The sequence below is a fragment of the Apis florea genome, unplaced genomic scaffold (assembly GCF_048593485.1).
Source record: "Apis florea isolate Af1SG1 unplaced genomic scaffold, ASM4859348v1 contig_3170_pilon, whole genome shotgun sequence".
Classification (NCBI taxonomy): domain Eukaryota; kingdom Metazoa; phylum Arthropoda; class Insecta; order Hymenoptera; family Apidae; genus Apis; species Apis florea.
In genome coordinates, this window is record NW_028256714.1 from 2,354,369 (window position 1) to 2,365,786 (window position 11,418).

Genomic DNA, 11,418 nt, shown 5'->3' on the forward strand with positions numbered 1-11,418 from the left:
AACGTGCTTTCGTTCGAGAAATACGCAAAACGACGAAAGAAATCGGCGAAAGAGTCGTGTCATCGTTTAATAATTCTTCGTGACAGGACAAAGAATTTTTCCTCCACCAATTGGAATCTGTTATTCGGGATAGAATTTTTCGTGGAACAGAGTATCGCAGTACTGTTCTTAGGAATAATTAAGGATATTTTTGGATGGATGGAAATCCTATCAGACGTGTGAGTACAGCTGATACGACGGTGTATTCGAAGAATTGAAGTTAAGATCTTAAACACGAGCAACGTGTTGCTGAGACACAATTTTTTCTTTTAAATATGAGAAATTTCATTAAAAGATCTTTGAAATATATAAATAACTTCGCCATCTTCGTCGATCTAAACCATTTAAATTTGTTCTCATTGGTTCGTTCTAATCGATCTTGATGCGAAGAATCGTCGCTGTGTTATATATATATATTCTAATTCTACAAACGTTGATTAAGCGCGTAGGAAGCTGACCCTGACTGGAACCCGGCAGAAATCGCGGCTAATTGCGCTCGTGGCCGGCCCACCCTGCGTATATTCGTCGATTAAACCGCATTTGCGGTTCACCCTCTCGGCATTCTTACTTTATTAAGCGAGAGTTATGCCTCCCGGGTCTCGGTCCGTCTCAATGTCAAGCCGGGGGACAATAATTGAGAGGCCGGTGTTGGAAAGCTCGTGGAACGAGAGGAGTGAGAAAAATCAGGCACGCTTCGAGAAACCGATGCCTCCTTCGTAAATGAATTCTTATCCCACGATCTTGAACTCGATTGTTTCGCTTCGAGAAAGATATTTTTTGCGAGTAAGTACAGCCAAGTTATTTCTGTCGATTACCAAGTTTATGTAATCTGCTCTGTGAACCGTTGGAAACGGTCCGCTGTAAACTATTGACGGCGTAGGCAATTTTGCGAGCGAACTTTGAACTTTGATGTTTGCGAATTGTTCGTTTGGCGATTTTAGAAACTGGCTCGATGGTGCTCGTGTATCTGTGTTATCTCTGACTCACGAATTACCTTGTGTACACAGGAGTGAGTCATTGAGATGAGAAAAATCAAACGAGTATGCTTGTTCGGTTTATTTTACGTTATATTATGTATACATTCCGATGAAAATATCTCGAAACGAATTATTTGAAGAGAGAACGTTTGAATCTTTATTTCTTTTTTTCATATATATATATATAGAACCGAGGGAATTAGTTTGGATAATTCTGAGAAAGGTCTATCCTATAAGAAATAAAAGAGTAACGTTACGCAACTTCTACGTTTGCACAAATTTTAATGAAGCAATTTCACAATTCCTTCCACTAAATGGATTCACTTTCAAAAAATTGTTTTGCAAAATTTATCGTAAAAATCGAACGTCATCCATTTCCCATTTTCCAAATTAATCGCAAGAAACAACCCTCCTAAATTCAAAGAATCACCTACCAAAGCATATCCAATAAGCTCGATCCCTTCTTCCTCTAAACCAGTGATGGGGAAAATTTAATAGTTGAAGTTACGAACAAAGTTATATTCCATACGTTGTTTCGATAATGCCGAGATTGTATGAAAAACGGATCGACAATAATAGGCTACGAATAAATGTTATTCAAGCATTTTAATAAATAATTATTCAAAGTAACTTTATTCGAAATTTTTAACTAGTTGACTTTTTCAATAGATTAATATGCCCAACTCTGCTCTAAACTAAATGGCACACTTTTTTGCAAAAATTTTTTCCCACATTTTATCATCCTTCTTCCCTAAATATCGAAAAAGGAGGAGAGAAAAGGGAAAATTTCGAGTTTCTCTATAAGAACGTATCGAAATACCAAATTAGAAGTTTGTTTCAAAAACTCATCAATTATATCGCTTTTCTCTGGCAAAATGTGCGAAATGTTGAGTATAAGAAACGAAGTTGGTCGGTTATTTTTTTCGAAAATATTCTCGACAAACGTGTCTATATACTCGAAATTAAGAGAAGAAAGGAGAAGGAAAATGTCGAATTTCTCTATAAAAGCGTACAAGAACTCTCCTTCTCTCGACTCGAATCCTCGGTCAAAAATCATCCAAAAATTAGTAATTCCCTTCCTTCGAAAAAAATCGGAGAGGTGGAAAAATATCAAAAGAAAGGAGAGAAATTAAGAGAAGAAAGGAGAAGGAAAATTTCGAATTTCTCTATTGAAACGTATAAGAACTCGATCCTCGATTCGAATCCTCGTCCAAAAATCGTTCAAAAATTAGTAATTCTCTTCCTTCGGGTCAAAGGAACTGAAAAAATCGCTGGAGGGAGGCGGACAAATATGGAAGTGGAGGAGAGAGCGGTGTCTCTCCGCGGGGTGTCTGCGTGCCGCACGCGTCACCAGCTCCGCAGGCGTAAATCGTTCACGGTCAATTTCCGAGAAGATCGAGCGACGCGTGGTCGGCGCCTCTTCTTTCCACGTGGAAAACGAAGCAGCGGGCGGGCGAAGGGCAGCCGATGACGGGCCCTCAACACGAGGATGCACGAGGCGAAAGGCGGTTGGAGGTCCTGGCGCACCTGATCATCCATCCATCCATCCAGCCCCGCAAAGAAAGCGTGCACCAACTGCCCGGGAATTCGTGGCCCTCTCCGTCCATCGTTTCGTTGCGTACACGCGGGATCGTAATGGCTTTCTAATTGCGACGCGCTGCGGCGGCGGTTTGATTCGCCGTGGGACGAAAAGCGAGCGAAAGCGCGGAGGAGAAGGAGGGGGAGGAGCCAATTGGAGAGCGAAATTGGAAATTGATGGGAGGGAGGCTGCGCTCTTAAATTGTTTCTACTGTAGAGTAAGAGGATTGTCGAGAGACAGAGAGATCTGGCCTTCGAGACTTTTGTTGACGGCAGTGATGGGGAAAATTTAATAGTTGAAGTTACGAATAAAGTTACTTCGATAATTTACCGGTCGTAACTCGATGATCATTGCAAATAATTGTAATGCTCAATTGTGGTTGACTGTGGAGATCTGAAATTTTCTTTTTCAGTTTCAGCATTAACCCGTTGAAAAAGTAAACTTAAAGATAAAGTGACGTGATTATTGATATGACATATCGAATAATTATTTTATTACAGCTGATCCGTTTTTCATGTAACCCGGGCAGTTTGCCGATACAATTATGTCCAATTATTATTACGTTTTGAACAATAAATTATTTGTTCGTAATAATTCGCGTTGGATTCTTTCAGAAGTGGTTAAAAATTCGAGGCTACGTAATAAAACCAGAGATTACGTAAGGAATTTATAGCAGGAAGTTTGGAATAATTGGCTCGATCGTGCGAGTCGTAAAGTTTCGGTCGATCCGACGATTTAAAGAAACGAATTAATCGAACTAGTCGAAACAAGCCGGGAGCAAATCCAAGCAAATCGAGCGGATGACGCATATGCATCCATCTCTTGTCGCGACTCGAACGAATCGAAGAACTCGCGTTGAAGATACGGAGGCTAGGTTTTCCTCGTGGCAAGGCCAGGAGGAAGATTTACGGGGCCAATTGTTGGCCCGGTTGTCATTTCGAGGAAGGAAACGTGGCCGAGAGAAGTTATGGCGTCCAGACGTCTCGGGGGTTGGTCGCGGCGCGAGATTTTTTTCGGAAATTGACCGTAAACGATCGGGGTCAATTTACGCTTTGCGGAGAGTGGCGGCTCGATTCGATCGATCGTGGTCGAGGTACGTGGCGCCGCCCTTAAAGGAGCGGAAAAATGGGAATTTAAACGAGCCCTGCCACGCGAAGAATCTTAATTGGAGGCGAAGACAAAGGCGAGAGTCGCACAAAGAGTTAAATCGGCCCCCCTTCGGGACGGGTTGAGAAAAAAAAAAGGCTTTCAGAGAAATAATATAAACCACCGATGCTCGAATCGACGATCGAATATATTTCGATATGGAACTCTGTTCGTTATTCCAACTAATGACCTTTTTTTCTTCTTTTTTTTTTCTCTCCGATCCAATTTTTCGATCAAGCCTCGTTAACGAAAATAATAAAAAAAAAAATCTCTTCTAGGGAAGAGATTCGAGCTCATTAGATTATTGGGCTTATCGTGGATTTAGGGGAAGCTATCCATCGTTTCGTAACGAAGTAATTAGATGGGCTCGTACTTGTACGAACGTGTTGTTGTACGTACGTCTACCTGCCTGACGGATTTCGTATAAATGGAATTTCCACGGTGAACGATTAATTTTCAACGATCGGGGGCAAGCATCGGACTGTATCGGACACAACCTTTCGAAATTTCGTTGAAAATTCATAAGCGTCGGTCGGTCGAATTCGCGAATCGATGCTCATTTCCAAGGAGTTAATATTCAAAATGAGCATTAACAGGGAGGGCTACCTGTAGGGCTACCGTTAATCTTCGATGGCATGTGGGACGACTCACGCCGCCCCGCTTCATCGCGTTCGCGTTAATTATGCAAATGGATAATTAGCATTTCGATTATTTCGACGGAGCCACCCACGCCAACAACCGATTGGAATCTCGACTCTGTCGAGCAAATTCGCAGGGTCTTTTCTGACCAAGCTTCTGCAAACGTAACACCAAAAAATACGAAGATCGAATACGAATGACACAACAAAGGTTAGCAGTCGTTCATCTAGTTGCGCAGTCGGTCGAGAGACGAGAAAAGGTCTGCTCGACGAGTCGTGCGTAATAAACGCTTCTCATAAATAAACGAAGACATGGGTTCGTCGGAGATTTGAACGATGTCGTTCGACACAAACGTCATCACGTAATCGGTAGGATCACGGCGGAGAAATTTACGAGAGGACTCGATTCGTAGGAATTTGCGCTCAGTGGAAGAAGGGCAGCTGGGCCGAGCTACGCCTAGGAATATTAATCGTCGGCACGAATTTGCCAGAGGGGTTCCACGAACCGATGTCGATTGATCAATGGAAAAACGAATCGACTCGACTGCAGAAATAAACTGTTAGTCTTATGAATATATTCATACCGGTTCATCAATATTCAAAACCTACTTTCCTCCGCTTAAATCCATTGAAATCGGATGTGTGGCCGGCGGATCCGGTGCCCCCACGTCACGACTACTACGAATCTCGTCGCGAACGCGCTTTAACGAATGCGCCTTCCTTCTTTTTTTAAAAAAAATCACACAACTCGTCCCCCATTCGATTTCGACGAAACCGCCATTTCTTCATCTTCACTCGCGCAACACCACCGATTTCCTCGAATTTTCTCGACGAGAACGAGAAAATTCGTTCGATTAGATCCACTCCATTGCAACTACACACACACACACTCTCTCTCTCTCCTCTTCCTCCTCGTCCACGCATCCGTTCGTCGAAGGAATACCGAACGAAGGAGGCGCTCGATCGGATCGCGAATTCGTCGTTCCCTTGGACCACCTCCAACTACCCGATTCCGTGACCCTTTCTCTTTCATCTATCATTGCCTGTTGCGTCATTTCCACGCCCGTCCCGCCGTGGACGTGACGCGGGTATATCGAGGGGAGGATCGGTGGAAAGAAACGGATCGAGAAGGCAGCCCACGTCCCGATTCGGCAGTTTTCGAATAGATCAAACCCGCTAATGGATCAAACCTCTCCTGCTCTCCCTTCTCGAATCGAGGAGCGTCTCACAGGAAGCCGAAGCGGGAAATTAGCAAGTCTTAAGAGGATCCCTTCCTCGCGTTAATCGACGCGGGGGCTGATTTCTGCGGTGTGGCTCTCGGACAATTTGCCACGGGGAAATTTCATTTGTCCCTCTTTGGCTGCGTGAACCGATCCTATCGACCAGACCCCCTTCTCTCGAGGGTCTCTTCTCGCTAATCCACCTTATTCCCTTTCAGATCGTCGTCGTCGTCTCTCTCCTTCCTTTCTCCCCTTTCGAGAGAGAGAGAGAGAGAGAATGATGGTCGCGTCGTACTTCGCTCCATTCGAGGGCTCGGGAGCGGATTAATCGATGTTATCCCGACTCGTTGGAACGAGAACCGTGAAAACGTCACTCGTGTAAACGGGCCCGATGGATGTGGGCCGACGCGAGGAAATCAGATTTCGGAGCCGGCGGCCGACGGCTTTCTAACAATAAGTCGGATTAAGGGTGGCTTGATCTGGCGAACGCGGAAGAATCGACCGAACAATGATACACTCGAAGATGATCGGGATTGTGCACTCACTCACTCGCTCACTCTCTTTCTCAGATCCCTTTTTCCTCTTGTTTATTAGCGTTAAGAAGATTGTTTCGAAGCATGAGCACAATCGCGCGTTAAAGGGATTCGATCGAGGATAGATCGACGGTAGATTACCCGAATTCCCCTCCTTTTCCTTTTTTTCCTTTCTCGTTGGAGGATGAAACGCGTCACAGAAAAAAGGATATCGTGATCCGTGTTTCACGATTTTCTCGCTGGATCCGTTCACGTGGCACGACGTCCCGCGGCGGAATACGGTCCGCGCGCGGGACAAAATAGGGAGAGATTGATTTTTAAACAAATGGCTCACCTTGTCTATACGAAAAGCGCGGCTTACGGGGCGTCGATCAGGCGTGGTAGAACGCGCACACACCACGTAACAGCACGTAAGAAATCATCGATCACAGCCCGATTCTCCAAATTCTCCACTCTTCCTCCTCTTCCCGCCTTTTCTCCCTTCCCCGAAAACTCGAATCCTCCAAACATCCACGATTCCTCTCTCACTTGTCTCACAATTGCCCTCGAATTCACGCACTTCAACGTTCCGTGGCCTGGACTGGCAATCGCACAGGGCGAACAAAGAAAAAAATCGTACTCTTGTAGAATCACCAAAATTATCTACAGGAATTGAGGAAGAAAAAGAACAAGGATGGGGGGGGGGGGAGAAAAATTAAAAGGAAACGCAAAACAAAAAAAAAAAAAAAAAAAAGGAAAGAAACAATCGGACACGCGATGATAAACGCGGCACACACGCGATCCCTCGGAAGGAAAGTCCACTCGGATCACACTGATTATCTATCACGCTCGAAACAACTGTCCGTAGCCGGGATGGGTTCCGAATCGGGCTCCCCCATTCAACGATATCCCGAACGGGCACACGTTTCGCGGACCAACGACGAGAGGGGGGGGGGGAAGGGGGAGGAGAACGAAAACAACAACGTTATACCAGGCACAACAACCGTACCGTCACGGCGCCACGGCACTAACTGACAGGCTGACGAGAGCCACGGCTCGCTCGAAGGAGCGAAGCGGGCAGCCGGGCTGCGGGGAGAGGGGGCGCACCACGGTTGTTTCTCTCTCGATCGAGAGAGGAGCGCACGAGTCCGCCGCCGCTCTCCTTCGATCTCCCTTCCTCGCGCTCCACCGCCACCTAGCGGCGCTCCGGCAAACCCGCTCACGGGTACGCACGCCTCTCTCTCTCTCTTTCTCCCCGCCGTGGCGGACGTTGGTGGTTGGTGGGGGTGGAACGAGCACGTGGGGCGGCCGAGCGTGGTGGGGGAGGTTGCAAAATATGTTGTAGAAATGGGGTGGCCGATGAATGCGGTCGGCCGTGGACTAGAGAGAGGGATTTTATTGATCTTTTTTCCACCCCGAGGAGGGTGGTGGTCGTACGCTCGCGCACCACGCTTAATTAAGCGGCCCGAGCGTGGACTTAGGTACGCGCGCCTTCGTGGCACGCTTCGCCACGCGGATGGATCCGCGGATTTTCGATCGATCGATTATTTGCGGCCAACTTCGCCCCATTGAGATTAAACGGGGCGAACCGGGCCGGTTGACCGACGCGCATACGTTTCCTCGATTGAATGGTGAATGGTGGGTGGCGCTATGCTTCCGTCTAATGTGGACGATGCTTGCAGCTACGGTAACAGATGCAGAGGAGATTGCGGGCGAAGAGATGTTTGGGAAATTTAAAATACACGCGTTTATCGTGTTTATTGGCTTCGTTTAATATAAATAGTAATAGGATCGATTGTAAAAATCCGGGCGAGAAAACAGATGTTTGCAACGGCCATTGCAAACAAACGAAAATCGAGCGATGTCGAGTTTATTATATTTGTACAACGAGAACAACAATGTATTCCGGAGTGAATACGAAACGAGGCGAAGCGATAGAGTCGAGGAAAAAAGAGTCGAGGCGATATTAGTCAGCCGATTCGAGCCGGTGTTCTTAATCTCTGACCGATCAATTCTCGAGGCGTCATCGTTCACTAGAATTTATCGTTATCCGACCCCTAAAGGCCCATAAAATCGCGCGAATTGTGAGATATTGTGTCTTGTCACTTTCGAGGTTCGACTCGTTCGATCGTGAGAGAGAGAGAGAACGCGAGAATCGTCCAGATTCGGATTAATGTTTATGGCGCCCCAGAGTACACCGTGGAATCCCTTCCGCAAGAGAGTATAACAACCTGACAAGTATAGTATAAGAATCGATAGCAGCGAAGCGGCTTTATGACTTATCATCCTCGACGAGCTCGACGTCTTTTCGTTCGGGCTCGTTATCGCGCTCGATCGTTCACGGTTCGATAATTAACGTCACCATTTTCCCGCCACGAAATTCATAAACCTTTGCGCGTTTGTTCGTATCTATTGAAAGTGGTTTCTAGTAGTTCGTTATCGCATAGCCGTTGAAAGCGTTCGCGTTATGGCCACTGGGCGAGACAATATCTTGCGCGGAATCGATTTATCGTAAAGATTTCTGTTGAAGTTATAAACTGGAGTTATAAAACGAATTCAACGACTTTTGCAAGGATGATTGTTAGGCAATTTACATTTTCGATTTTCCCCCCTATTACTTATCTCGATCGATTAAAACTCGTTTTAAAATAATTTATACCTCGATCGAAGATACAAGATACTCGACTTTTATCTCGATACAATTTTTCAAAAACTTAAAAAGGAAACGCAACGAATCTTCGATCGAAATAATTCGCGAGATGAAACCGAGCAAGATGAAATCGGATTCAGATTTCACGGTAGATGAACCGCGGCGCTCGAAGTTTAGAAACCGATGATCGGCTTCCCTCGATCGCGAAATAAACACGATTAATCGTTTCAGACAGGCCCGCCCCGTGGGAGAAATTGCGCGGCGCGACGGGCCTTGAAAGTGGATTCCCTCGATCCGAATGTATTAGCGGGTGGCGCGAGGAGGTCGAGGAGCATCCATCCGCTCAAAGAGTTCGCCGGCCGAGAGAGCGAAGGCTAATTAGCGATTCGATCACGGGGCATCCGATGCCGGGAGAGACAACGTCTCCGCCTTGGTCGGATTCCCTTTGATGCCCCTTCATCCCCCTTCGCTTCGACCCTTTCCCCCTCTCTCTTTCCAGCCTCGTCCAAGAAGTATACTCGCGCGACACGAGGCGCGATCGCGTACAAAGCAACAAAGCCGAGAAATTAGCCGAGGGCGTAGCACCAGCAGCAGCAGCACCAGCTTTTGAACCTGGACGATTCGAAAACGTGGAGAAACGTTGCTCGCTCACCCTCCTCGCGTTAATCGCGTCGAGAGATTGACTTCTCCACAAAAGAATCCTCTCGATGAAAAGAATTACGCCTCGAACGAGACAACCCTCTTGCGTAACCGAGATCACAGATTTCCCTCTCCTCCTTCAATCTCTCTCTCTCTCTCTCTCTATCCTTCGTTGGACGAGGGTGGAGAAGGGACACGCGGCCGCAGACAAGAGATCTAATATAGCCCACGGTTACATTAGCCGGATTTAATTTAAGCCTCGACCTGGCCGCGACCGGTGTCGAGCTTATATATCCGAGAACGCGTTTGTTCTCTGAAGAAGGAAGGGGAAGAACAAGAGCCGTGCACAGACTGTTGGTGGTCGGTAGCCTCCGGTTTATCGTGATTGCGCTTTGGAGGCGAGGAATCACGAGTAGTCGTGATGCGTCTCGCAGGCTGGCCAAGGGAGGACAGCTTCATTAAGGGGGAAAAATCGGCGTGACGAGACAGCGATGATTTCCTTTCTTGTTCGGCCGAACGGAAGCGGCGGCGTTTCGAAGCTGTTGCGCGACGACCTGACACTAGTAATTGATGGTGGATGGGAAAGGGAGGTAATGACGGGAGGAAATTAGATGGCAGCCGAACGGGTTTTTAAGTATTTAGGGAGATGAATGGGATGGAATTCGCGCTCTGGGGATCCTCTCTTTTCGTTGAAGATATCGAGGAACTTTTTTCTTTTTATGTTTTAGCTTTTACGCTACGATTACTGTTTGGCAGAAAGCGAATCGAAGATTTTTAAGAATTTCGATGACAAAGGAATGATACAATGTAATATCGTTAAACGGTTAATTCTTTTAAATTTGAAAAAAGAGAAACGAAACTCGTGTCTAAAAGAAAAAAGAAAAATTGTGTATACGATTGGTAAAGAATGAAATAATTTAAAACAAGTTGGAGATGGTGCGTTGGAGTTTCGAAAAATCAGGATCGATGGAGACGAGACAACTCAGCTCAGATATCACAAACATAAATAATCGAAAATCCTTAGTTTACCTCGCGCCTATGCGCCCAACATCTCTCGATTCCCTGTTTCCGCTTGTCGCTTCGCCAGACAAATACGCTGGAGGAGTCTAAGCTCATTCTTATTTATGAAAGAAGGAAACGTCGTCGAAACTCCGTTCGCCAAGTTTCCCAGATACCCGTACCAACATCCACAAGTCGTTGTTGCGACACCGGAATAAGAGGCGGCTCGTGAAAAGTTTCCCTTGTCCCGCCGCAAACTTTCATTGCTACTTTCGCGTGTTTTTCACCGACGACGCACGAACCGTGCTCGTGACACGCCGCGAATAAAACCGCCCTTTTACGAACTTGGCCGTGCCGACCATTTTTAACGCTTCACGACTCCCTTCTTAAATCTTCGTTTTAACCCCTACGAAGGTAACGACGGACACTTGGGTTAATTCGACCCCTGCAGGAGCCGTACCTGGGGTTGACGAGGTCAGTGTGTCGGCTACCCTCCCGAAATTCGCCCTCGAGGACCACGAATCCCGATCAATGGGACAAAAGGATGGCCATTTCTTGCGGCCGGCTAGCTTCTCTCTTGCCACGAGGACTACGAGGATTGGTAGTCCTGTCTGATTACGGCCGTTCCACTTGGAAGAAGACCAACCCTTATTGAGTCGTCTCCTCGTTAGAGGGAGGACGGGTAAATTTATGATGATGGTAAATCTCGAGCTGGAAAGACGTTTACAATGGAGTGGGGGGAAAGGGGAACGGTCGGGTCACCGTGTCAATGCTGTGTGAAAAGTCAGTGTCCTTGGAAAAACGAAGGGAAAACTCGGTCAGAAAGGTTATCCGTTCTAACTCGATGCCCCGATGTTCGACGATTTATCTTCCGACACGTTTTACAACGCCTTTAAATCTTCGCAAGAATCTTCTCTCTTTTATCGCTTTGGCCCGTTCGAACGGGCCTGTTGTAAATAACGAAGCAAAAAGAAAAAGAAAAAGAAAAAAGAAGAAACGGGTACGAGAGTACGCAGCTT

At 46.5% G+C, this 11,418-nt stretch overlaps 1 protein-coding gene across 2 annotated transcripts in view; it reads right to left on the minus strand.

Annotated features, from left to right (window-relative positions):
* The window catches only part of LOC100872005 (discoidin domain-containing receptor 2), a 139,046-nt gene extending 131,925 nt beyond the window's left edge, over nucleotides 1-7,121 (minus strand). The window contains exons 1-2 of one of the 2 annotated variants that reach the window (XM_086910361.1): nucleotides 7,103-7,120; nucleotides 6,467-6,774 (exon numbers count right to left, since the gene is read on the minus strand). The gene's annotated coding sequence lies outside the window, so the exon portion shown is untranslated. Of the gene's footprint in view, nucleotides 1-6,466 lie in introns of both variants that reach the window. The other variant, XM_086910362.1, reaches the window with a different exon arrangement.
* Nucleotides 7,122-11,418: the final 4,297 nt, after the last annotated feature.